Source organism: Neopsephotus bourkii, unplaced genomic scaffold (genome assembly GCF_033783945.1).
Source record: "Neopsephotus bourkii isolate Nb327-2 ecotype Australia unplaced genomic scaffold, CSIRO-AGI_Nbou_v1 NB_1615, whole genome shotgun sequence".
Taxonomy (NCBI): Eukaryota; Metazoa; Chordata; class Aves; order Psittaciformes; family Psittacidae; genus Neopsephotus; species Neopsephotus bourkii.
The window spans coordinates 5,108,296-5,135,906 of record NW_026902090.1 but is presented as its reverse complement, the minus strand read 5'-3'; the positions used below and the strand labels follow the sequence as shown (position 1 = coordinate 5,135,906).

General features: G+C 49.2%; 1 long non-coding RNA gene across 1 annotated transcript; it reads right to left on the bottom strand.

Annotated features, from left to right (window-relative positions):
* Window positions 1–1,517: 1,517 nt before the first annotated feature.
* Window positions 1,518–27,606, bottom strand: LOC133222701 (uncharacterized). Its single transcript, XR_009728342.1, has 2 exons — window positions 27,445–27,606; window positions 1,518–5,869 (listed from the first exon to the last, which is right to left on the bottom strand). It is a non-coding gene; the product is annotated as an uncharacterized LOC133222701 (long non-coding RNA).
* Window positions 27,607–27,611: the final 5 nt, after the last annotated feature.

Below are 27,611 nucleotides of genomic sequence, written 5' to 3'. Positions count from 1 at the left end.
CCCAGTGCGGCACAGGGAGGGGGAGAGGGGCTAGCGTGCTCCTCCGTCCTGGGAGGAAGCGGGGGGCCAGTGGAGTCACACGAGAGCATCATTTCCTCTCAGGAAACCCGAGTGAAATGTGGAGGGGTGGGAAAGAGAGCTTCAACACCCACCCCCCCCAACACACACACACTCCTGGATGAAGTGAAGGGAGCAGATCACACCACCCCAACAAACAACCTCTATGGGGAATACCTGAAGTTTGGCCTGTCCTGGGCAGGGTGAACATGACCAGACCTGACCTGCAGCTGACCTTCCTGCTTTTAACACACCTAATGCCGAGCATCCAAACAACTGCCTTTCAGTAGATTACAGCTCTGCTTTTGTTTCTTAATGGAGTGAGTCATGGCCACCTTTTTATTAGAAGAAAATAACGAGGCTAACAACAGCAGTACTAATGCTTCCTCCCTGCAGGGTGCTGGACACGCAGAGTGTCCCTGACTTCTCTGCCCACCAGCGAAATGACTCGGTTGTACTTGGAAATAGATGAGCAATCGGGGCTGATGCTGTCAGGGCTGTGGGATGGACAGGGATACTTTTTCCCTGCTGGAGCAGCTCCTTCTTTTGTCAGGTGCTTCCAGACAGAAGGGAGAAAGGGGCTCGATTCCTGTAAGCAGAGGTGGTTGAGTAACTTAAACCACCCTCTGCTCTAGGTAGGAAACTCCCCTCCTCCCTGCAGCACTTTACATCATTCCCACTTCGGGTCTGCTGCATCTTTCTGCTCCTCCTCCCGCTTCCCCTTGATAATCTCCCAGGCTCTTTCGTCCTTTGTCTTGGGCTTTTATCGGGGCTTTCAGATCAACTGGTCCTTTCCTTTTCTTCCAGGCTGTATTTCCCCTCACCCAGATCATTCTTCCCTTCTCCCCTCCCCACCTCCTCTGAGCTCTTTGTTTCTGCCTGTTCACAGTGCTATGAAGGGAAACCCTCACTGCAGCTGGGGAGGAGAGGTTCCAGCTCCTGGGGTTACAACTGAACCCCCACCCCAGGTAAAAGCTCCCAGGGCACAGCATCCATGGGGGAGCAGCCAGCGGGCATGGCTCTAGGGCAAGATGCTGCCTTTTGGAGAGAATACAACTCAAAAGCAGCTTTTGAAAGGGGCTTAGGTGACTAAATGAATGGGAAATGTGTTTCCTGGGGAGGAAAAGAGTCAGGATCAGCTGAGTTTCTAGGGCTCAGTTTGTCTGAGCTGAGACAAGGGATGCCCTGTGCTGGGGGCTACAAGTGTGCTTGTCTCCCCAAAGAGTTAACCCCAAGACCAAAGGTGAGAGAAAGCCAGTGAGCAATCTTATTGCTGGAAAGGGGGCTGAGGGGAAGGCAGATGTGGGAGATCCATAAATGCTGTGGGATCCTAGTCTGGGGCTGGAGCTGTACCATATATCCCTGCTGGGGCACAGTCCTGAGCTCCCATCCTCCGGTCGGTTATGAAATGCAAGGAATGCCTCAGAGGAACAAAGCACAGCCCAAGACAGCAGAGAAGATGGGCTGGCATTTCTTTAATGTTATTAAGTTTTCCATAACATCAGTTTCTAATTTTGGAGTGGCTGATGTCGAAAGGCTTACAGCACAAGCAGTGAGATAAGTTTGTGCCGGTAAATGTAGAGCTGGAAGACAGGTAAATTTATACCCTGGGCTAAGGACAGCTGAGCAGTGGCAATAGGGGATTGTCAAGCTGAGACCTCATCTGTGTCATGACTTGGTCACTTTTGAGACAAAGTCTAAAGACCAGACCAGATCATGAACATCAGAATTCTCTCAGTCTCAGCAGAAAACCCCATTGCCAAAAGCTGATTCTAGAGGGTGTAAAGCACTCTCATACAGACTCTGTGTCATGGCAACCACCCCCCTCACTTTATGGCCCCATAGATATGATCTGAAGATGGAATCTTTCTTCTTGCCCCAGAAAGCTAATAAATAGATCAGTAACTGCTTGGGCATTTACAATAAAAAGAGACTTCATGCAGTTTTCATTTTAACTCTACATTCTGTAACAAATCCATAATTGTAAGTGACCATTCCCAAAGAATTAGGAAAAATGCATGCCACAGCCTATACAATTACGGAGAACCAAACAAATTCGTATTTATTGTGGCCCAGGTGCCTCTCAGACGTGGTTTATATTCCCAGCTCTGCTGCTGTAAACCAGAATTAAGCTAAACGGTGCCTTGGTTTGAATAGGAGCTGCTTGCGCTCAGCACTTCTGAAAGTCAGGCTGAAAGGGAATCTCAGGCTTACGTCTGATTCTTACCTGACTCATACCTATGTGACTCCACTGACTGCTGCAAGCTGCTGTCAACAGCTGCTGTCAGGAGTGAAAGAGGAATAAACTGATCCTCCTGTCTCCTTTTAGAAGCCACTGTTCTTTCTGTTCCACCAACTGATGACTTATTCCCATACAGATGGACAGTCAGTTTGGAAAACAGGGATTACAGCTATCTGCACAATCAAGTTTCAATTTCTCCACTCGCCTGACGTGGCTCAGAGCATCATGAGCCATATTGATGGAGCACTTGCAGACCCAGTTATGAATGCAAAGAACCCATCTTCCCATTTGCAACCACGTACCATCCCTGGGGTAGCAGCAGTAATTGCTTACATGGGAAAATGATTTGTGTAGCTGGCTGCCTTTAATGTGAGACAAAGCCCTTTTGTTCTTTTATCAACTTGCCAGTTCTCATTTGTTCTTTCCTCTTCCTGCCACTGTTTCCCCGCACGCATTTCTTGCCTTCTCGTCCTGTCTCTTCCCTTTTCCTGGATGTATTTCCCAGGAACCTGCTCCAGTTCTGCACTGGCAGATCTCCCCCCACTAGCACAGCCATCATTAGCCAGGGCAGGTTTTCACTTGCATCTCCTGGCTATTCCTGCCCATCAGAGCCCATCCAGCCTCTCACGCTGTGAATCCTAGTCCTTGTGTGTGGTTACTGCTTCTTTACACTGTTGGAAGCCATCAAATGACATAAAGTATTCTTACATAAACCACCAAACTGCCTATTAGCACAAGCATATCTTGGGGGAACACTGATTACTTTGGTCCAGATCTTTTGGAAGCAAATCTTATAATCGCTGAACCCGATTCCCTCAGCCTTGGTCTTTGTGAGTGATTCATTTCTTAAGCACCAGGTCGTTGCCTGGAGGGTATAATCACATAGATATAATCCACTGCACAGTGCGTGTTACTATGCCCACTCCACTGAGAACAAGTACATCTCCTGGGTACAGAAATGACTTTTTAAGCTCAAAATGGAGTAGCTGATGCTTTTAGCTGAGAACGTTTTGGAGCCATTTCAGTGGATACACAGAAGCAAACAAAATAAACACAGTAAATCCCATTACACCTCTGTTTTCTATAGCACTGCCAGTAGCAGGAAAAAACCCCACTCCACAGCCCCTGTTTGTTTGAAAGGCACAGGCAGTGAGAGCAGTGCATCATGATGCAAACAAACTCTCTAGGATTATCCAGCTCCAAGCATGGCACTGCACATCCCGTGCCTCAAACCCCTCTTTATCCCACCTTTGCAAAGAGAAAACAAGCAGAAGGTAGATGTAGGCTTTGGGTACCACCCTAGATGGTATTTCTAGATGGTACTGGGTCTCCTGCAGCCCATTTAGAAGGCAGTTGAGGGGAAAGAGGAAGCAGCTGGAGCCGCTGGGCTGGGGGAGGCTGCGGTGACAGCAAATGTGCCACCCAGAGCTGCAAAGAGGAAGAAGATAAACCAAGACCTCCTCTTTCACCCACGGTAACATGGGGGGTAATGGGCTTGAAGTGAAGGCAGGCACATCTGCTGTAGATGGGGGAAGCTTCTTGAGTGACGGCGCTGCTGTTCTCCACCGCTGGGGCTCCAAGAACAGGTTGAACAATGGTCTATCTGGACAGACTTACACAGAGCCGATCCTGCCTGGGGGTAGGGGTGGGCTGCGTGACCTTTCAAAGAGTCTGCCTACAGACCCTTGCGTTGCAGGCTTGTGCGGATCACGTTCAGGCACACAAGTCTGTGACTTGGTAAATATCGTTGGTAAATGACAAAGTAACCTGAAATAGCAACTTGATTTCATTGCTTCAAGGGTTGTCTCTGTCCCATGACCTCTGAATCATCCAGAGAAGAAAAAAATCATTTAAATTATATATTATCCCCCCCTCCCAAATAAACCTGGTGAAACAAACTTGTGAAAGAGAGGAAATAATTTACATCTTTTATGTTCCTTTCTCCTAGGCTCCTACTTACTTAACCCCATTTAAACTTTGTACCAGCTTATGACATCCGGTGAAAGTACACTACAGCTTATTAAAATTTAAAGCTGTTACTGCGAGGGAAAACACTGAAAGCTCTTTTATGGATTACCCAAGCCGGCAGGATGTGGCTTCCACTCTGTATCCTTTTGACGGCACAGCCCACTCGAGCATCTTCAGAACATAAAACATCCCCATCACTCTCAACCCGTTACAGCTTTCATTCTGAGCATCAAACTGATTCGTGCCAGGAGGGCCATGTTCCACCCTGTATTTCACCAGCAAAAAGGGTATCATATGCTAAGCCCATAAAATACATAGTTATATTTAAGCAGAAGTAAATGTGGAAGTAAATGCTAACAAAAATGCTGTTCATTTAAAAACAGTAGAGTTAAACCACCTGCCTGATCCCTGCCATGCATTTGCTCACCTTTGCCCTGTAGGAAGGGCATGATCCGAGACCAGCTGGACCTGGGTGATGATTTGTATTGGCATTATCAAAGCTGAACCAAGGCAGTGCCTTAGCTCCTTTTAAGTCAACTTTGTACTGGGAACTGTTCCCAATACGATGCTGCTGCTTATAGTACGAGTCTTTGCCACACTTTCCTACGGGCGGAAAAGAGCCCGTGGGGTGACATTGCTGATTTCCTCTGCAGATATGGCAAATGCCTGTTGCACAGGAACTCCTACAACAGAAAGCACCTTGCTGCTCTGCTTGCAGACTGCACCTCCAGCAAGCCCTTGTAGGTATGACAAAGTCAACTTTTATTTAGCTCCTGCTCCTGGGAAAGGATGGTCTCCTTTGAACAAGAGGGTGTCCCTGTATGGGCCTACCTTCAAATGAGCTCCTTCAGTTGATGCTTTGGCTTACACAAGTGCAGACAGGCCTTGGGTTCCCACCTCCCTGGCCCCTCAACTTTAAGTGCATTTAATCTCACTTTGCAATGACTTCCTCCCTGAGGGCTTGGGGGCCCAGAAGAGGCTGTTGTATCAGATTTAAAAGGGGGATTTCCAGGTTTATTAAGAGTTTCTTATTTAATTTCAATTTAAGGATTTCAAAGATAGGCTCTTCCTCTAGCCCTTCCTAAGTTCCTCCTGGGAAATGCCTCTTCTGACATGGGCTGCTCATGGTGAAGATCTCTAGGGCTACCTTATAGCCTATGGCTACCAGATAGTCTCAGCCTACAGTCCTGATAAAGCAAGTAACAGCCAGTCCTCCAGGGCAGAAGGAAAACACTAACCCTATAAACAGATGCTTGCTCCATCCTTCCCGCACCCAGTGGGTTCTGCTTTGCTTTCCTTTGTTAAACTATCCACAGAAGGGTCCGAGCTGAGCCAGAGGTCATCACACTGGAGAGGCTGGACCATCCTGCACCATCCTTTTCTCCAGCTCCAGGGTGTGGAGTGAAACCTCTGGCTGAAGACGACCATGAGGCCATCGCATTTCACACCACTGCGGAGGTTTGCTCCATGAATGTGTGCTGGAGCCCCTGCAGAACACGGCTTTTGGGCTGTGAGCTTTGGTAGTCTTTATTATTCATGAACTGTGAGCAGGGACTTCAGTCATACAGCATCACGCTGCTCTCTGCCTACGTGCAGGAAAACCTAGAAATCCAGGGGAAGAAAGTGTGCATCAGCACAGCCTCACCATCCCATCAGCACACAATGGAGAAGGCATTCAGGCTGGTCTAGAAGCTTCTGTGTAGGCAGAAGTCAACTCACAGGGAAAAAGGGGTGGGAAGAGAACATGGCTGAGCTGGGAAAAAAAAACTGTCACTTGTTAACATCTGTCCAGCATTTCTTGCAGTGATAGTGAAAACCCAGTTTAGGAGGGGGTGGTGAAGTGACCCTCTGTGATTGATGCTCATCTCTCATTCCCACCACCAGGACCGTGGTACACACACACACGCTTCCTTTCCTGCACCCCTGGGACCTCTCAGCATCCCCCCGATAGGCAGCACTCTGGGAAGCGGTGCTGCAGTGGGAGTGCGGTTTGAGGAGCAGCTTCCCGGGAAAGCTGGCTGCTGGGACACGCCACCAGCCAGACCTTAGCGGTGCTACTTTGGGAATCGGGACCTCTGACGCGTGTTCCACTGGCTGAGTCACTGCCAGTTTTGGGTTGTTTACAATACATCTCTTATCTACCAGGAAGGGGAAAAAATACTTATTTGGACTGATTCAGTCCAGACTGATTTGGACTGATTCAGTCCAAAGATCTTGGGCACCTGAAGCCATGGGGCTTAGAGAAATGCAAACCAGTGTTGCCTTTGGAAACTGTTCCACCAAGGGAGATCAGTCCTAGAGAAACTGTGCAGCCATGGTGTTCCCGTTGCACCACCTGAGCCTACAGACAACAGGCTGCTGAAGCTGCTGCTCCATTTTTTATCCTAACAGCTCCAGGAACTGACTACCCGTGAAGAGCAACTAAAGCTTTTCCACGAATAGAACACATTTGGGATATTGTTAGCCTGGCCTTGGCACTGTGATGAGCTATGAATCCACGGTGGCAGGGGCTTTCTTTTCTATACTTACAGCTATGGATCACAGCGGTACCCTCCATGCATCACATGCTGCTAGCTAGCCAAAAATGCTATCAGACCATACAGGTGTCCCATCAATGAGCACACACATGGTGTGGTGCCTCTGAACACAAACCTCCAGAGGAAGGGCAGGAAGGTAGCCAGGGATGTGGAAAGGACACAGCTTGCCAGGGTTTCTCTCTGTCTGCTCTCTTGTGGTGGGATGGCCAAGGGAGGGGAAAGCTATAGCCACGTAAGTGCAGCAGCAGGATGAGGTCAGCCTGGCTCAGCATGTTTTTCCCATATGGTGGCACCATCTTGTCACAAGGTTAGTGTGACAATCCTGCTTATGCATTTTCTATGGATGTGTTTAAAGAAGGGAGAAACTGCACTCCCTCCCCACAGCAGGGAGACCACAGGAGAGCTAGGTGCACATCTTGGCAATACCCCAATGTCGTTCTTAAAGGCAGGGGAAGTATCTGCTCCCCTTTCCCACTGCCTCCCCAAGCCCTACCCTCTAGGTGGCCTGGAACTGCACAGAACTCGATTAGAGATATGAGTCCTCCCTGCCTAGGACAGACCTACAGTATGGGACAAGAAGGATACTTCACTGCTGGCTTTCACCCTGATCGACACAGGTTAGACTGTCACTTCCAGAGGGCTCATCCTGACCAGCTCACACTTGGGACATTCTTTGCCCTTTCCACGCTGCAGCTTTAAGCCCAGAGGGATGATATGATGTGTGTTCTTTGTGCTGGCCATGCAGCCCAGAGTGGTGTAGGTGGCTCTATTTTAAGATAATTCCCCCATAGCAGGTGAGAGGTCGATGTGCCTGCTTCTGCTGCTCTTGCTGCTGAGACAGAAACCTGCAAGAGGGAGGTAGTGATGATACGAGGGGGCTCCAGAGGGAGCAGCAGGTAGGTATCCTTCCCTCCACCAACACTCACTTTTGCATTACTTAGACCAGGTCCCAGGGGTTGGTGCTGGAAGGTGTTTTGAGGCTCAGCCTCCTCCACACAGGCTTACTACTTAACAAGAGGGCATTGTCCCTGTCTGCAGGAAGCCTGGCCTCATGATGCTGAGCAGGACAAAGGCTTGATTTACCCTGTAAAAGAGCTGGAAACCAGAAAGGAGCCAGAGGCGGCCAAAGCCCGCTCTCCCTGTCTGAGACACTTTGGGTTTTGATGCAGTGGGGTGATCTGCTGTGGGCACAAGCGGGCAGGGCTCAGGGCTGCCTGCCTTCAGCAGGAAGTGCTCTGGGACATGTGTGGAAATGGGAGGTCTTGGGACATTATTGCTCTGATCCTGCCTGTTTCCCATGGCCTAAATCGACAAGAGAAATGCTTCAGATACTCCACAGCCAGACATGAACATACTCATTTTGTGCTTCACTTGACATTTAAATTACAGCCTCCTGCATTGCACATCTATCCTAGTGCCTAAGAGATAAAATGGAGCTTAATGTTTGGAAAAGCCACCTCAGATCTTAGACTCATAGAATGGTTTGGGTTGGAAAGAACCTTAAGATCATCCAGTTCCAACCCCCCTGCCACTAGACCAGGTTGCTCAAAGCCCCATCCAACCTGGCCTTTAACACTTCCAGCCCTTTGATGCTGGTAATGCCCTGCCTATTTCAGAGGACAACATACAATGTGTTGGCCTTTCCAGATGCTTTCTGCACTCCAAAAGAATCCAGAAACTCCTGCTTCCTGCCATGTAGCAAGACAACCAAGACAGGGATTACAGGGGACATGCAAACACCCCTCTGAATGCAGGTGAGGAGCTGCAGAGAGAGAGGAGGGACCCCATGACCAAAGCCATCACATACCTGTGACCAGACACAGGACTGTCTTCCCCAGGATGTGTCATTCTAGTCAGTGACAGCAGCAAAGCTTTCACTGCTATCCTGGAGGGTGAAAAGGACCCCTTTTCCCACCACCTCTACCACCTGAGTTAAAAGAGCCAGAAAGGGTTGAAATAAAGAAGATAAGGGAGAAATCATGGCATTGTCTGAGGGAAGATGGGAATGTGGAGCCAAAGTTCATTTTGTACATCTCCGACAGGGAGGAGCTCGGGGCAGGCAGTGATGGGGACCACACAGGCATCTGACTGAAATGAGTCTTGAAACTGTTGTGAGAAATGCCTTCCTCCAGCCATAAGTGGGGCAGTTTTCTAGCTCACCAGGTTATGACTTGGGCAGGTTAATCCTGACATCCTCCAGGCTGCTGTATCTAGACACGTACACATGGACATGCAAAAAAACTCCAACAACCAAACCAAACCAAAGATCCCCCCAAACCCCCATCCCAAAGCACTTAACTGGAGCCAGGATTTAGCACCCACCATTTTTCACAGCAGGTCATCTCATCCATTTATGCAGCTTCCATTCTTTGTCTGCACATTCCGTACTTAGGTAGAGGCATTTCTCCAGTCTGGTCATGACTGACAGGATCATTACAACACATATTTATTGCTGTGCATTGTAGCTGTCAGCCTAAATCGGATCACCCTGGGAGAAGCTACAGCAAGGGTCTGTCACGTTGGCTATCGTGCAGATGTGGTCCATGGAGGCAGGAGCTGATGTGACACGCTGAGCCACACAGCCAGAAATAAACCCTGTCCTGTGGTGGACACTCATTAAGTACTCTGCTGCAATGATTCCCTCCCTTCCAGGCAGTTCAGGCACTCGTGTCAGCTGGATATGTTAGAGACAAACCAGAGGAGTGATTGACATGAGTTTTGACCCTGACATTTGGGATTCTGAGACCTTACGAGTGTAATGCTGTCACGTCAAATACCATCCCATTAATTCTCCAGTGAGCACAGGTCAGGGGGAGATGAAGCCCATCAGCAAGCAGCAATGGTGTTGGTATTTCCTTGCTGTTAAATGCCTGTAACTTCAGCCTTATTACCACATGCAAAAGTATCCAGATAGGGGAGTTCTCTCTTTCAGATCAGAGTTCAAGAAAGGATGCAGAAATAGAGGCAGATTCAATGTCAGATTTTGGTCACAGCAGGAGCAGGCTTCTGTCTGCATGATTAATTGCAAGGTTGTTTTAGCTGAAATGCGCACTGCAAAGGATTTCTAATCAACAACTGTAATTAAACGCATAGCGAGGCATTTTCTTTTTGCTCTCACACATAAGAACTGGATTGCATCCCTACAAGCTGTCAGCCAACTTATTCTTGCTGTGGGCCTGGTTTAGGAGAGGTTCCTCCTAACAATACAGTCCCAGCTTGATTAGCTACATAGTGCCTGTTCTATTTCTGTTTCTTCCTCCAGTGGGGGATTCCCTTTTAATTAACTGCAGAAGAGGAATTAACAACAGAATTAGAGGCAGAGGGGGAGCAGAGTGTGGAGGTCAATTCTTTCAAGTCAAAAGGGTTATTTCTCACCAGCTGCGGCAGAGTATCTTGTCCATCACTTCCATGGAGAAAATACATTGTAGTCCCATAGAAAATGCTGCAGGATTACTCGAATTTGAACTTGGAATGCTTTCAGTCATCTGCCCTGCTTTCCACTGCACATAGTAGATGAGGCCAGCACAAAAAGACAGGGATGGGAAGCTAAAGTCAACCAAGTTCATGTGAGAAATGAGGCTCACATTTTTAGTAGCGAGGATGATTAACCACTGGAACAAACTACCAAAGGAAGTGGTGAAGCTTCCCTCTCCTGATGTCTCCAAATCAAAAAATGCTCTAGTCAAGTAGGAGATACAGGGTTTGACTCGGAAATCACTGGATCAGATCGTCATGCCTGAACAATGAAACTGCGTACATGATGTGAAGACACAGGGATCACATGGCTGTCCCTTGGTCTGATCGAAACCTATCAGCAGCTCACTGTACTGTAGCTAAAAATAAGCCCTGTTTGAAACAAGCTGTGTTTGTAATAGTTTAGACTGGCCCCTTTATGGCTGTGAAATGAGCAAACTGGAGAGAGCATCCTTTACTGGGTGAACAGGCGTGCTCTCCTGGGAAAGCAGCTATTCCACAGCTATAAGTGTTCCAAAGCTGACAAGGACATCTTCCTGCGTGCTTGCAGCACCAGCCCTAAACCAAGTCAATATTTTTAAGACAAACTTATGTCATCAAAACAACTGATATTTGCAATGGCAAGTGAAAAAAAAGGTGTATGGGAACACACAGCTTTTGCACCAAGTCCTCACAGAGATCAAAGTGCTTACAGAAGGGAAATAGAGAAAGGAAAAGATGATGCCCCACAGAGTGGGGAACAGAGTTCCCTGGTGGGATCGTGTGTAGGGCTGGGGGCAGGGAACCCACAGCTCCTGGTCTCCAGGCCAGGGTCTGCACTGAGTGATGTAATGGGATGGTGCCACTGGCCCTCTTTTGGGGGGGCAGCTGACGTCCCCAGCCCTCATGGTGGGCACGGTAGTCCCTGAAGCTAGCACAGAGTCAGGATCCACATCACTATGGCCACTGTTACCTCAGAGGATGAGGATCACTCACAACTGACCCAATGGGTTTGAAAAACACATCCAGCTTCAGCATGTCTGAATGATGGAGGGTTTGTCCTTGGTGGGTCCCCATCAGTGCGGTTCCCCTCCGTACACCTGGGGCTCTGCAGCCCCATGGCTCACACCATGGCAAGTCCTAGCAGGATATGAGAGCAGAGGCAGTAGCAATCATACAAACACCTGAACTGGCTAAATGGTAAGATTTCCTCAGCATGCCATACACGCTGGGCCTTGTCAAGAGTGGGGTCTCAAAGGGGTTAACGAAGGTGGGCTCCAGACAAAGGTGATCTCTAGGACATCCTACTGCAGAGGGTTGCCTGGACCCTGCACAGCCCACCTCCTCGGCTACTCCTAACTATAGACCATCCATCATCTGCCTGCTCAGGGTAACAGCAGCAAGACAATACTTGGATTTGCGCATCTTCTGATGCAATTTAATTGCTGGAAGCAAAGCGGAAGAGTGTCTTCCCTATAAGCTCAGGGAGTTTCCAGGGATCGTGTGCTTTTTATAGCTCCCCAGTGGGCTCTCCTTACACTTCGTGAGCACAGAATGAAACACTGCAAGTAGTGGAAAGAGACACAGAGAGCGAGAGGCAGTGCCAGAGATAATGAGATAAGAAAAGCAGGGTGTCATCATCCGCCTGATCCTGCAATCATTATCTCGGGTGGCAGTTCCCATTGCTTTCATCAGGGTCTCAGGCAAGAGGAGGAACACCGGATCTGGCCCAGTGTGTGTGATCATATCAGTGGCTCGTTGTCACAGAGCTGGGAATTACTGCCAGCACGTTAACATCCTCCACCACCCACACTTTTGTTCTATCGCATCACATGCCCTGGAGAGTCACTGGCTGCTGCTACGCTGTGCTCAAAACACAACGGCCAAAAAGCTTTGGTGAAGGGGCGCCAGAGTGTTTCCTCCTGCCATTCAAGCCACTTTGGGCTCCTACCAAACCAAGCTATAGGGCTTGTGCATGCCAACAGCCCACGGTTCCCAGCAGCCGGAGGCATGGGGAGGGGAGGTTAGTCAGCATGCAGAACGGCTAGGCTCCCCAGCCCGGTGATTTGTTTGTCTGATTTCAAGTGTGATGCAACCTGACAGCACTGCGAGGGTGCAGGGGTTTCATTATACACTCACTCTGCACCTACGTTTTGTGCCCCTGACCCACTGAGGTGCAGCACACCTGCAGCACTGATAACCAGCATCAGGTTTGGGAGCGTGCGACACCCAGAGCTGTATCTCTGTGCAGAGCTGTAGTCAGACTGCATTTAATAGAAAAGTTATGTAAGAATCAGGAAAGAGCTTTCACCTTTTACCACTATCCTGGTGGATAAAGCCTGGGCTTTATAGCTCCCTAGACAGAAGAGAACTGGTTCTCTGCCGAGGGTGTCATAGCACTTGCTGGGAAGTGACCCACAGAGTCAGGTTCTGGTTGTGTGTCCATAGGGGACACGCACATGCAGAGGATGAGCCTGTGCATCATCCATTTTGCTATTGCAGCTCAGGCCTAGAAACATTCCTTACACCTATTTATTATCAGGGACTGCCAGCCCCTCAGCTCCAGGGATTTCACCCCTGTTTCCAGTGATGTGGTCGCATTGTCAGTGCAGACACAGTGCTCCCGGTGAGCATGGGAGGGAGCCGTGCGTGCTGCTCACCTCCCCAAGCTTTCAGCAATGACTCTGCAGCAAGCAAACAGCTCTCAACATCAAAGTGGGGAGGAAAGGCCATATCCTGATTGAATTTGCTTGTGGTCAACGGCAAACTTCACCTCTCACTACCATGCTTTATATGCTAATGAACCCTACGTTTTCTTTCCCACTTCTCCCGGAGGTGGACTCCCTTCTGGATCTGATAAGAGCCTCACCCTCATGAGGGCAATCAATTAGCTGGAGAAATGCAGCACTGAAGAACCCAAAACCCAAATAAGCTTTACATTCCCTTTCAGTAGTTCCTGTATGCTTTGCATGTGTGACTGCCCACTGCCGGTTCCCTGCTCTCTGATCCTCCATGGATGTGCCTAGAAACAGGGGTGAGAACTGACATTGCTTTAGGCCAGATCATCTGTGAGAATTTTCTGAGTCCTCTTCCATTGAAGCCTCAGTGTCAGGAGAGGGTGTTCCTTCTACATTGGGGCCTTAGGTAAAGCAGAGCCTTGGCATCTAGCATTATGCATTTACAATAGGACCTCCCCTCTGCTGGCCTATGACCAGGCTGCCCAAGGGGGTTTGAGCTTGTAGAAATGTCTTACAGTGGTTGTCTTTACCTAACTTGTCAAGACTGTGCTGCTGCCCTACCAGCACCTAGGCACTGCACAGTTTAATGCTCATCTGCTGTTGCTTTGACATAGGCTCTCTCCCTGTTTTTTCCCCTCCTTCTCAGTAAAGCACAGTGGAGAAGGCAGAGTAATGCACCATAAAAGCCATGGCCCTCCAAGGAGCTCTCCTTCACAAAGCTGTGTGCAGAAATGAGACATTTTGGGCCCCTTTGCATTGCAGTGATAGCTCTCCAGGGCAGCACTTGGACCAGTAAGTGTAGCCTGCCCATCTCTGGGGTGGTCTCACCTTCTGTCTGCCCCCTGTTTCATAAAGAATGAAATCAGAGGAGAGAAACCACAGATGAGTCAACACTTACTATCCAAATAGGACCCAGGGGACATGAACTGGTGGCTTAGCCCTGAAAGAGATATGACAGAGGCAAATGAGCATCTGCAGAGGGAGGGCTGCATCAGCAGAGTAAGGGGCAGGCTGGCAGGGGACAAATCTGTCACATGGAGACTGGCAGATTGAGACGAATGGTCTCTTGCAGCTGGGTGAGTGTAGTCAGTCAACAGAAGCTGGAAATAAGTACAAAGCCACAGGTTGCCTTTCAGACTTGGCATCCACAGTGAACACAAAGCAAAGTCAACAGGCTGCTGGGAATACCTGGTTTCCAGGCAGTTGGGTCTACAGACTCATAGAACACTCAGAGGCACTTGGGGAGAGCTGAAATGCTAATTTAGGTCAGTGCTGTGCAAACTCTGCAGGGTTTGGGTAGCAAAAGGCTCCAGAAACAACCCCACCATTTGCTTTGCAGTGGAAAGAAGTGAACCCATGGATACACCTCTTGTTCTGCTGAGCGAGGGGCTTAGAGGGGCACCCCAAGCTGCCTCCTGCATGCACACATGATGGCAGGGTGCCTGGGGGACACGGAGCAGCAGTTCTCCACCAGACCTTGCCCATCGCCTGAAGATGCTCTGCTTCCCACAGAGCCACCCTGCACACCCAGCCACGCAGCACATGGCTCGCTCCTCACCCTCAGCAGGATCACAGCCAGCAGCGTGCTGTGCATTAACCCCGAGCAGGATTAGAGCCACTTCAGAGGAGGTTTCCCCTGGAGACTCGCAGGAGATTGGATTTGTTATCCGTTTCCTGTTGGGCGAGTCCTCCGTGCTCGTTCATGCTGAGAGGTCACGGCCACCCTCTCACCATAGCGCTGCCGACAGCCCAAAACCCAAACACAAGCTGCTCTCGTTTATGGCCAAAATACCCCAAGGGCCCTGCTCTTTGGGGGGCTGATGGGGGCAGCACGTGGGGGCAGACCCCCCGCAGACAGGGCACCGCAGGAGGGACACGGTCTGCTTTCTCCCTCCAACCTGCTAATGTCCTGTTTCCTATTTCAAGGCTGTTTTCATACCCCTGAGGCAAATAGATCTAAAAGGGGGATGATGTTTCAGCCCCCATCTGTATGCACACGGGAAGCCCTAATTCATGCCAGAGCTGAGCTGAATGATGCCCTTCCTCCACATCCCAATCGCTCCATAGCTGCTGGTGGGCTTTGGCAGCTTCTTGACGTGGGGTCCTCCCTCCCTTCTGTGCTCCTGTGCTACCCCCTACGTGGACCCAAAGGCAGGTTGGCAAGCTGCAAACAATCACCCCAGGCCTCCGTGCTGCCCCATGGCTGTAATTGGCAACAGATGAAGCCAGACTATTTCCTGAGAGACAAGAGTTTTAACAATCCCTAAAGCCTCTTAGGCAGCAGCAATATCCTAAATGGGAGCTTTATTCTCCGCACCGCTCAACAGAGCCTGTATTCAGACATTAAATGCTGAAATACTCACTCAAGAGCCCCACTCAGGACTGGAAACCTTCCCCACAGGCCTTAAGTGTCCTGGATCACCCCTGGGGAGCTGCAGAAAACACTCACATCAATGAGCTGTAAATGATGCCTCAAACCAGAAAGCTCCTTGCTGGATCCAGAGGCACTGGACTCCCAAACCCTGCTGAGTGTCCCTGTTCATGGGGGCAGCTTTTGTGTTCCAACCCATCCCCTGTGCAGGGGAGCATTGGCACATGGACATGCCCAGCACCCAACAGTGTGACCCTCAGGCCACCAGGACATTTTGCTTCCTAGGAAGCCAGAAGCCTCCCAGCGCGAGGGAGGTCAAAGTACTCCACTTGTCCTGTCTCATGCATGGGGCACAGGACATACTGCTAATGCAGCTGGCAGGAATGGAATCAGCTAGGCTGGAAGAGACCTTTAAGATCATCAAGTCCAGCCATTACCCCAGCACTGCCAAGACCACCACTAACCCATGGCACTGAGGGACTCATCTACGCGGTTTGTGAACACTTCCAGGGATGGTGATTCCACCACTGCCCTGGGCAGCCTGTCTGAGCACCCTCTCTGTGAAGAAATTGTTCCTAATATCCAATCTAAACCTTCCCTGGTGCAGCCCGAGGCCATTTCCTCTTGTCTTATCACTTCTTCCTTGGGAGCAGAGACTGGCCACCTCCTTGCTCCATCCTCCTTTCAGGCAGTTGTAGACAGCAATAATGTCCCCCTTGATGGTTCTCCAGACTGAACAACCCCAATTCCCTCAGCCATTCCTCATCAGACTTGCTCTCCAACGCGCACCTATGTTCACTGCAGGTACCTCCTTGAGTTTCATGCACCTCATACCCCTGTCCCATGGCCTCATCCCAGCCACGGCTGCAAAGCCCCTGCTGCCAAAGAGCAAGGGAGCCAGCAGCTGCCAAAGGTGAATGTGAGCTCACAGCATCCTTCCAGAAGCTCCTTTAATCTCAGTGACCTCGGTGGGTGGATGGCAGCCAGCTGCCATCACTGCATCCTAAGCAAAGCTGAGGCAGTGTGACCACTGCAGGAGTTAAAAGGGGGTGGGTGGGGGGGAAAGGAAAACAAAGTTGCCTGGCCAGTCTAACTGCATTAGGTTGATCTGATTTCAGGCGTCTCCTAAGACACAGCATCCCTATTTATCATAATCAGCTTACTGCACAAGGACAGCGTTAACTAGGCTTTACCGGATTAAAACCTGCCAACTAATTCATAGCACCTACCCAACCAGTACAAGTGGGCTGAGCCTCTGTGCTTTGTTTAAAACATTTTAGCTGGCATTAAGTAAAGCAGAGCACCTGTGGAAGGTGGAAAGGTACAAAGGCCCTATTGATCCATCAGCATTATGAGAAATCCCACAATGAAAGAGCACAGGAAATAATGGTCCAAGTGTAGGAAGGTTAACACTGAGTAGAGCAGTAAAAGCACTTAGCCAGACTGTGTCTTGACAGGGTCCCTCTCATTCCAGATGCTCAGGGCTCTGTCTGAAATTACCAGCAATGTGGCTCAGCACCAGCTGCAATATTCAAACTAAACTGGAATTTGCAGATAAAACACACTGTTAAACCAGCCTGGAGGAGCTAACATCGATGGGTATGTTGAGGGGCTGGGGTCCCACAGAACAAATGCTAACCACAGTGAGGCCAAGCCAGACAACCCTGGTGTGAGCAAAAATGGAATTTCACCAATCCTACAGAAGGAAATGTAAAAATAAAGCTATGCTTACAAAAAAACCATAAGAAAAATCCCCATGATGGGGTATGGCTAGAAACCATGATCATGGCCATGCAAACCCTCAGCATCCATACTAACACCCTGGAGCAAGCCTAAGTCCCTCTGCCTGAGCCATGGGGCACCACACATACTGTAAACTCCCATGTAGGGCTTGTCTGTCCCTGTAAAGCACAAGACATCTGATTTGAATGGCTGAGGTGCTCCCTGTGAAGGTGACTGCTCCACACTACAGTAACCTTCTGCTGGTCATTTATCAAAGGAGCTCTCGGATGATTTGAGGTAAGCTTCTGATCCGGACCAGCCATTCCCCACCCCTCTTATCATCACTTATACACACTGCTTTACCTCCAGCCCTCTTGTTGCTGCAGGGTTCTGGGACATGTATTTAACCACAAAATCCCAGCAACCCAGCTGGACCCAACACAGAGTTTTTGATTAGCTTGTGAGGTCCTCTCCAAGCCCAGTTCCTGTGGTCCTACAGGTTACCTCAAGGCAGCTGCTTTGATTAAAGATGAATGCAAACCACGGCCCCTGAAGGCTTCAACATAAGAAGGAAACAAGAACCCCAGTGTATCCTCTTTGCATGGAAATCCCACACTGGGGGACAAGAGGAAGTGGCTTGACTCAGGATTTTTGCATGTTTGAGGTTGGCAGAACTGATATTTGTGCATTGACACATTAGATAATTAAATAGAAGCAGAGTCAGGTGTTGCCTTCCTCCATTCAAGCCTCCACCTCCTAAAATAGGGGATGACCTTTGATTTCCCAGCAACACCCACGTCCTTATATAAAGATAGGAGCCCCTCCTCATCAGGGTGGATATGGAGCTATTGTGGTTGGTCATGGCTCCTACCACATCCCATAACATGATGCCTGGTGACTTCTCTTTGATGGGCCCTGCTCCTCACGCTACAGAAAGCCCCAGATCTTGGAAGAGAGAAGTGGATGCAGAGGAACTGCAGCAAAATGGCAAAAAAGGGGAAAAACTCCAACAAAGTCCCAGGAATGTATTAAGCCGCTCCCAGGACCTGAAAAATGACCAAAGGTTTCATGTATCAACAGCCCTTTTTAGCCAGCTGAATCTTTACACTGGTCAGTGCTGCTTGTCTTTGTCCAGACACACCCCAGAAGGAACTGCAGGAAACAGTAAATGAGAGGACCATACCCAGGAATTAAGCCTGACACTGTCCTGTCTCCACTAACCCAAACTGGGAAGTTGCACATTCCAGGCTGAGTCCCTTGGCAAGCCCTGGCTGGCCCACTGCAGGTCTGAGCATTTCTCACCCAGCTCCTACTCTGTGTCCTGGCAGATACAGCACATTGACTGTCTCCTCCCTGTCTATGCTGCTGCTTCATCTGCACATGAGCATGTGTTGAGGTACAGCCTCCAGCTGCTCCCACCCAGCAGCAGCCAAGCAGCCTTTGCTGTGGTTGGGAGGAAAGGGGAGGGGATGTGATGGGGCCAGGGCAGAGCAGGAGGTAGAAGGCACCAACCCCAAATATTTTTCCTCTCCCTCTCACTCATCCTATTACCGACACGTTTATTACTCCAAGCGCTGATCCCTCGTGACTCAAGCAATACAAACCAGACCCGGCTCCTCTGCAACACCCACATCAAGAAAGCCAGTCCATGTGTTAGGCCTTTCCAACAACAAACCTCCTCTCTCATGCCTGGAGTCCCCATATTCACCATTGACACCTCTGCTGCCAGTGTGGCCAGTGGGATCTTATCAGCTGGGGCAATGCAGCTGCAGGGCAGTCAATCCTGGCCTCTCCAGGAGGATGCATCCTGCCATCCAGCCTGCTTGCAGCAGCAGATAAGGGCTGTGTTACACCCAGCTCAAGGCAGCTTCCAAAACCGTATCTGGGAGGCTTCCGGGACTTTAGGACATCGTGATGGGGAGCTGAGCTTGATCTGAATGGAGCAGAAAGGTCCAAACAATGCATTTTTTTCACTTTTCTCACTTGCTGGTTATATGCTTCTCCCCACCCTGCGTCTCAGTTTCCCCATTTGTACAAAGGGCCCAGTGATGCTCAGAGCACAAACCACACTGTGCTGGCAAAGTGCTTCTTGGGGAAAGCTCAAGCACAACATAGGAGATGGTTTACTGCAGTTCAGAGATGGCACATGATACCTGATGTTTAATGTGCATGGAAAATGTCTGTGAACTCTGTGCTGGGGCACTGTAAGGTCACACCCTGCCAATGGACCTTCTGTACGCACTGGTACTGCAGATGTGTGAGAAGGATTCACCACCCAGACATGCAAGAGGCTGAGGATTGTTATGATTAATCATTCTCTGTGATGTGGAGGAACTAAGGGTCTCTAGACTTTGGTCAGACTGGCAGGAAGCCAGATACTGGATAAACACAGACCCAAAGATTGTTCCTGTCTCAAGGCATTTCTAACTTAAGATGCTCAATAAGAATCTTATATGCAGCAGTGGAGAATCCAGAGCAAAGGGGTAGTAGTCACACACGGATGTGGAAAATATTCTGGGCTATCACCAAGTCAACTTTGCATACTCTGGTGGAGAATTTCTGGGTGATAAATCTAGTGGTCATTTGCAGAATGGATCCAGCATCTTTCTCAAGCTGGAGCTATGCACTCCAGGACTCCTGGTGTATTCAGAACATAAAGCACTAGTTTGCCCTTCAGTAAAGCCTGGCTAACATCTGCCTCTCACCGAACATGCTCAGCCAGGCAGTCTGCCCTCCCACTGCTCCAGCCAAGAGCAGAGCCATCCTTCCCACCCAAGAGGTTGCTGGTGGAGGAGATGGACACCTCAGGGGGCGGTTTTGCAGCTGCACTGATTTAACAGCTAGCTGCTGCTGCCCAGCCCCTGCACAGGGGAGCACAGTGAACTCAGCTCCTCTTAGGCCACACATCAAAGTAGATGGAGAAAAGTGTGCCCTACGTGCTGCAGCTATGCCCCACACCAGCAGCACATGAGCCACACTGGTGAACCAGGCAGCTCCCTACCAGAAATACATATATACAGCAGTGAAGCTGTACAGATGGAAAGCTCCTATGTAGAATATCTGGGGTTGGTCCAGCATTAAGTATACCGAGAGAGTTGTTGTTAGGTTCTTCTTGGTGTACTCACTTAAAAAAATCCCTTCATGAGATCCTAAATTAGACTATAGACAAGAAATAGGAAATTCAAACCACTTCTGCTCCTCAGTCACAAAGGAACATTGGAAAATCTCTGGGACTATAAAAACCACCCCAGTGTGCAGTGCACCTTTCACACTCTGCTCACACAGCATCTCAGGTATTCAGGTACTGATTCCTCCTCCTGCTGCATGGGCTTTCCCAGGATTCAGCAGGCAAGCTCCAAATCCAGCCAATCACTCAATCCCTGCTGTGAGCTTTCTAAAATGTCTTACAAGGCAATGATTCATAAGAATAATTCTTTTACCTGACGAATAACATTTGCAGGGCAGGTGCATTGCCTGTCAGGAGACCAGTGCTTTGTTCCTGAAGCTGCCTATGACTTGGTATAACTTTTATCTCCCCCCCCCAGCAAGTCACTTTTTACCCCTCCATTGCTGTCACCTTTCCCTAATCTTTCTTTTTAGATAGGCTGAATCCTCTCACACTGCCTCCTCCATAATGGGCTGGCCTGTGGTCCCTGGGAACTGCTCTGCTGCTTTCCCTTTTCAAGTGAAAGGTGGAACTGGAAGCACGATTCAACTCCCTTTAAAATGTCATAAAGCCTTTTAATTCTCCTCCTTTGAGAGCTGGGTGCTATTTTCATCTCATAAAATGGGTACAGAAAGAGGATAAGTCAGTTAAGTTGTTACTAAAATCAGAGGTAATTGGTTTTGTAATGGCTCAGGAAGGCTGTGTAAGATCACACGTCCCCAGACCAAGGGACTGAACCTCTCCTGAGTAGAGATTTTAGCAGTGCTCCAAACACCCTCTGTTCAGAAGAAATCCTCTTCATTAATACCTTACACAACACATAAAGCATTTTGCTTTTCTTTTGGTGGGGTGGAAAACAAAAGTTATTCCAGTTATACAAGCAGGATTCCAAGATAGATGTTTGTTTTTTTTTTCCATAAGGAAATAAGTAAGGTGAAGAATATAATTTTTAATACAGAAGGATCCTTGGACTATCTACCAGAACACAACATGAATACAGCCACCCTGTGAGAGACCAAACATCCCTCCAACCCAGTATCCTGTCTCCAGTGGTTTCCCACAGCAGATGCCTAAGGGAAAAGTGTGAGACTGATCAGGCAGCAAAGCCTCCTCAGCATGCTCTCCCCTTCTGTGGCCAAAGGGTTTCCTGAGCCAGAGACACTCTGCTTATGTCTAACCACCCTTGAGAGAGGTCTGCTTTTTGTGCTGCACTTATATCCCTGCAGGGCCTGGACTGCTGTGATGCGGGATGCAGGGAGGCAGGAGCTTGAGGACCGCTCTTCCCACCCTTGAGATGCTGCTCAGCCTCTGCTGTGATAGTGCCCAATAACCATAAATCATCTAAGATTTCCCTTCCAGAGGGCCTCCTTCTTCAGCCACTGCCTTTGGTAGGAACAGAAATAGGTCAATACAGAGAAACTAATGAAAATCTCACCCTTCATTAACAGTTGTGGATGATATTGGCTCATCCTGAGTCATGACATAACTCTACCCGGTAACCCACATATTGTGCACAGGCTATGTTTTGCCCTGCAATCAAAGAAATAATCATTGAGATGTTTACTGCAACCAGACGTTATATAATAGCTGTGGCCAGTCTTACTGGCTACGTTGGTCACATCACTTAACATCCCCATGCTGATAACAGACGAGTAACAGGAAACAAACAGGCAAAAAACCCACAGAAACCCAGTCAGTAAAACCCCCTCCAAACAGATTTACATTGATGTTGCTCTTCCACCTCAAAACTTCCTCCTGCATATCTCACTAGGGAATCTGGAGCAGTTGCTGGGACCACCTATGACCAGATTCCAAACACATTAAGATGCAGACAGCCAGAGCAGGATGTCTAGTCATGGTTTCTAAAGCACTTGAGTTTTCAGGTTAAGAAATTGATACACAAACTTAAGCTTGTGTTGAATTCCCAGAGAAGCTACATCATTAGTGTTGGATTCCTCTTCTGCCCATGCCTGTTTGATATTTAGGAGCTTGGTCTTTCTCCGCTGTCTAAGCCCCTAAGCAAAGGTACCTCAGAGAATGACTTATCCCATCTTTAGATGCCAGCTAAGAGGATAAGGAAAACTGACTTTTATAAGAGGTTCTCTTCCTTAGAGAAGAGAATTACACAATAGAGAAGAGGAATTACACAATAAGAAGGAATTACACCTCATGTTTGGGTGATGATTACTAGGTGAGAAGAATTTCATTACTACATGCCCACATTTGTGTTTTAGAGGTGACTTGAGTGCTGAGGACTTCAAGTCTGCTTCCAGGTAACAGGACTTGGGCTTTAAGTTGCTTCTGGAAGTAGTCCTCTAAATATGTATTAAGTATAACTTCAACGAGGGATGGGAAAGAGCAGAGCAATGTTCCCCCTCTCCAGTTCTCTGTGTGTGTTTCAGCAAAGTGCACCAACACCCAGTGCCTCGTGTATGTCCTTGTGCAGCACTGAGCTTCCCCTCTCCAGCTTGATCACTGTCAGGGAGGCAAGTTCGTGTCAGGAAGGTTTTCTGCAGCAAGTCCTTCTGCAACTGCTGATGATGCTACAAGAGCTCTGATAGAGCACACAGCATCTCCAAACACCTCAGGTCTCGTGAGGTCTCAAACCCCGCTCAAAGCAAGGATAATTCTGCATTTTGGGCTCTTCCCCAGGCAAGTTTGGAGTAGTGATGGCAACAGCACAGCCTCTCCAGGACCTGTCCCAGTGTCTGACCGCCTGTGTTGCATAAACGGCTCCCCATGACAGCTGCCCTGGTGGCTGGGGTCTGCCTCAGCTATTCTCAGGCACTGTGAGCTCACTGAATAAGATAACTTCTATCCCTCTGCATAAAAACCTAATTATGTTAAGGCCTAGACACATAATGATTGAAAAGTGCTGGGCAGATTAAAAGCTTCATGCTCTATCTTTTGCCCATCAAAGCACCCCATGAAAACACTCTACCTGCTAATTATGGGTATGCACACAGGCCCACTGGGCTTGTTTTTGCCATGTTATTACAACGCTGTACCTGGCAGGGTGAGATGAGAGGTCAGGGCTGCAGATCAGTAAACAGGAACAAAACTGGGAAACCTTAAAGACAACTGTAAAGTGAAGTTTTTCCACTCAAAGTTTGATCTATTATTGTAATGAATGTTGCATCCTGCAACAGGAAGGTAGAAAAATAACAGGAAGGATTCCAAGGAGAAAAGGACAAACCTGCAGTCAGAGAGAGCTGGGCAAAGAAAGTCTTCCCAAGCTCATCAGCTTCAACTGAAAAATGGCTTTCAGCTCACCCTGCATAATGTGATTTGTATGCTGTTCAGAGCAATCATTAGACGAGGTAGTTATCTGGCTCTGTTATGTATTATGGTACAGGTGCAAGGTCTGGAATCCCACATAATTGCTGCATAGATCTAGATTTAGCCTATCATCATTTTTCACATTAGCTTCTGAAAGAACAGAAAGAGCTTTACAGTTGCTGTGTGGTGGGCTGTGAAGCCAGATTCACTCCTTCAGTGATCCCCCAGGCAGGGGAAAAGGCTGTGGGACACCAGACCCAGAGAAAGGGATGCACGGCTCACAGAGATGGGCAGTGCTGCATCTGGTTGAAAGCCAGAGCCAGTGTTGTGAAGGAGAATATAAGCCAAGGAACAGATAATGACCCATTACTAGCTGCCCCTCTGAGTACACATGGGACACCTTCCCCTTGGGGAGCCTCTGTAGGCTCCTGTAACCAGACCCATGTGGAGGCTGATGCACAGAGAGACTCAGTGGTGTGCCTGAGATCATGCAAAGGGCAGCAGTGGCAGGGATGGTATCATGAGCCCCTGTCCTGGGCTTTAGTCACAAAAGCATCACTGTCATGCGGTTAGGTTGTCTTGGCAAGGGGAGATCGGTTTTATTTAGAAGTTTCTAGGAAAGCTGCGCCCTTGAGGCTTGTTTAAACAAGTACATCCCAGGGCTTAGTTTATAACAGCCTGCGTTGGTGCTGCTCGGTGCAGCCCCTGCAAGGACCACATGTACCCAGTGCTCTCTGGCCGCCCCCAGCTTTGCCAGCACTGCCTGTCACAGCCCTGCTGAATCCTGCCGGGCACTGTCCGGGGCAGTGTGTCACCGTGTCCTACTAACCACGGCTCCCCTGCCCTGGCAGAGTGACCTGCACCCCTCTAATCTGTACCCAGCTCAGCCTAACGCAATCCCCACTGGAATGGCCCGTAATTAACACTGTGTAACCACGGGATGGGGTGAGGCGCAGGGCGGAACCAGTGGACAAACAAATAAAACCAGGACACTGAAACCAGGCTAGTGCCCTTCTAGCAATGTCACCCTGCAGCCGGCTTTCCCATTGGGATCCAGGGGCACCCTGACATCATGGTTGTGATCGCTCACGAGAGCTGGGCACTCTGATGTGCCGGAGGGCTGAGATGGTGCAATGCTAAGAGCAGGTAAATGCTGTGATGCTGCACTTTCAGTTGGGTGTTTGCTGGCAGGGAGCAGCCTGGGCAGCTCTAAAGAAGGAGCAAAGGAGGAGGTCAGGGCTGCAGAGCAGAGCTTTGCGCTCCAAGTTCAGGTGACTCCCAGACCCTCTGACAGCACTGCTGCCCTCACTCTTCACCCAGCCTCTTTCAAAGGGATTCCCCTTTTTGCTCCATACAATTGGGAGAAATTAAGCACAAAATTATGTTTTTGCCACTCTTGTACAACCCATCCACCTTTAAGACAATGTTTTTGTCTCTTGTTTAGGAAGGGGAGATGAAAACCTTTGGCTATAGGAAACCAGGGCTATCCTCCCTCAGGAAATCCTCTGGTTAGAAGCTAAAACTTCAGATTCATTTACTTGCCTGATTACTTGCTGTAAGGTAACCAGAGCTTGGCCTTTACTGCAGGGAGGAGACTTCCTCAAGAAGCCAACCAACTCCCCTGCCATGAAATATAAATCACCTGTAGCAGATATAGGGCCTGGATTCAGCTGGGGAGCCTCTGCCCTGGGGCTTTCCAGGTGCAGAAGAAACAGAAAGCCTCTGTCTCAATAGGTTTACAATTGAGGACAATAAGAAAACACACAGATGTCCTAGATGTTCTTACCAGACTCATTGCAGAGCATTAGACACCTTGAGAGAAAAGTCATGTACTGCTAGTTAAGGATTTAACATCTGAGTAATGGGATTGCTAGCCAGGAAGGTAGGCACTGCCATCCTATGTAAGAGAGATGAGGGATGGGGAGGATTCACTTCAAAACTGAGTCAGTGATAAAGAAAGCAGCATGGGAAGAAGTCATAAGGAAGTTATGATAGGACATATCCTAGTGATATGACAAGGGGTAATGGGTTAAAACTTAAACAGGGGAAGTTTAGACTGGATATAAGGAGGAAATTCTTTCCTGTTAGGGTGGTGAGGCACTGGAATGGGTTGCCCAGGTAGGTTGTGAATGCTCCATCCCTGGCAGTGTTCAAGGCCAGGTTGGATGAGGCCTTGGGTGATATGGTTTAGAGCGAGGTGTCCCTGCCCATGGCAGGGGGGTTGGAACTTGATGATCTTAAGGTCCTTTCCAACCCTAACTATTCTATGATTCTATGATTCTAAGTTTGGTGTGACCAAAGCAATGGGTTTTGACCCCAGCCTCGCCAGCAGCCACATTTTAAACCAGTTTTGTGTATTTTATTCCTCTGATATGGGCTCCTGACATGTGGTGTTCCCAGGGAGCTGATGAAGTGTGGAGAGCCAACAGCCAACTTGCAAGGGACTGAAATTACCCGGTGGCCTCTTCAGTGGGCAATGGCTTCATCTTTCCCAGTGTCACTGAGAGTGGGAGCCAGGGGCCGAAGGGACCTAAGCAAACCTATTTCTTCCCTTAACAAAGTAAATCCATCACATGTCTACAGCAAACTGTGTTGTCAGGCCAAAACCTTCCCTGGAAGCACAAACCCCATCCCAGCCAGATCGACTCCTGCCGTGTTGGCAGGACTTTGAGCCTGCCCCTCTTCACCCCTTCCTCATCTAGTCCTCTCCTTCCCCATCCTTGCTAGGAAGCCAGCTTGGTTCCTTGCCATGCTTTACCTGCATTCCCAGTGCAGGAGGGCAGCTGACTCCAGGCAGGAGCTGCCCTGATGAGCTGAGTGCTCACTTGTGTCTTCATGCAGGTAAGGATCCTCCCAGAGCAGCATTAACCACAGCAGCAGGTGTGTATCAAACAGCTTCCAGTTCTTACGCCTAGAGGCATAAGGAGCCTCTTGTTTCCTCTGTAAATAATTAGGGGGAGTTTGATGAGGTCTCACCAGGCTCTTCATGGCAGCAGCTTGAACTGCTCGTGCATTTCCACCCCAGAGCACCTGGGCCACGGGGAGCAGAGAGCAGGAGGGCTCAGAGGCATCATTTAGCACCACAGCATTTGCAAAGACAAAGCCAGGTTTCCTGTTGCAGTGGCATGTTCAGAAAGTGTTTGACTTAGGGGAAGAAGGAAAGACCTATCCTTTTTACCTTTCATAGCCACCCAGCTGGGCTGTGACCTGTGAGGTACCAGGTACCTGTGGATGGAGGGAGGTTAGGGACGATGACCCTGGCAGCAGAAGACCAGCTGCAGCATGTGTGCCTGGATAGCCCACCGTGGTTTGCTGGTCAGAGGAACCAGGCCCATTGCACTCATTGGAGTGAAGTCCAGAAGAGGCCATGAAGATGCCCCGAGAGCTGGAGCACCTCTCCTATGGAGACAGGCTGAGAGAGCTGGGCTTGTTCAGCCTGGAGAAGAGAAGGCTGCGTGGAGACCTTAGAGCAGCTTCCAGTGCCTAAAGGGATTACAAGAAATATGGAAAGGGACATTTTACAAGGGCCTGTAAGGACAGGACAAGGAGAAATGTCCTTAAACTGACCGAGGGGAGATTTGGATTAGATATAAGGAAGAAATTCATTACTGTGAGGGTGCTGAGGTGCTGGCACAGTTTGCCCAGAGAAGCTGTGGCTGCCCCATCCCTGGCAGTGTTCAAGGCCAGGTTGGACAGGGCTTGGAGCAACCTGCTCTAGTGGAAGGTGTCCCTGCCCATGGCAGGGACTCAGAACTGAATGAGCTTTAAGGTCCCTTCCATCCCAAACCATTCTGTGACTCTATGCTTGCAAAGGCAGTGGGATGAACACTCTGTTCACCAGTTTGGGTTATGCTGCTACCACCAACACGAGCCCACACCCCTGCCCATGCCTCCCTCTATACCTCACTCACCTCATTTCCCAGACCCTTGCAGAAGCTGTGGGGAAGAGAACACTGGACTGTCCAAAGCAACCCGCTCCCAGCTCCCTCCTTGGCTTACATGTCCCTGTGCAGATCAGCCATCACATTCACACAGGACATTTGTCAGTAGTGCTCCATCAGCTCGTCTGTGCTCTTCT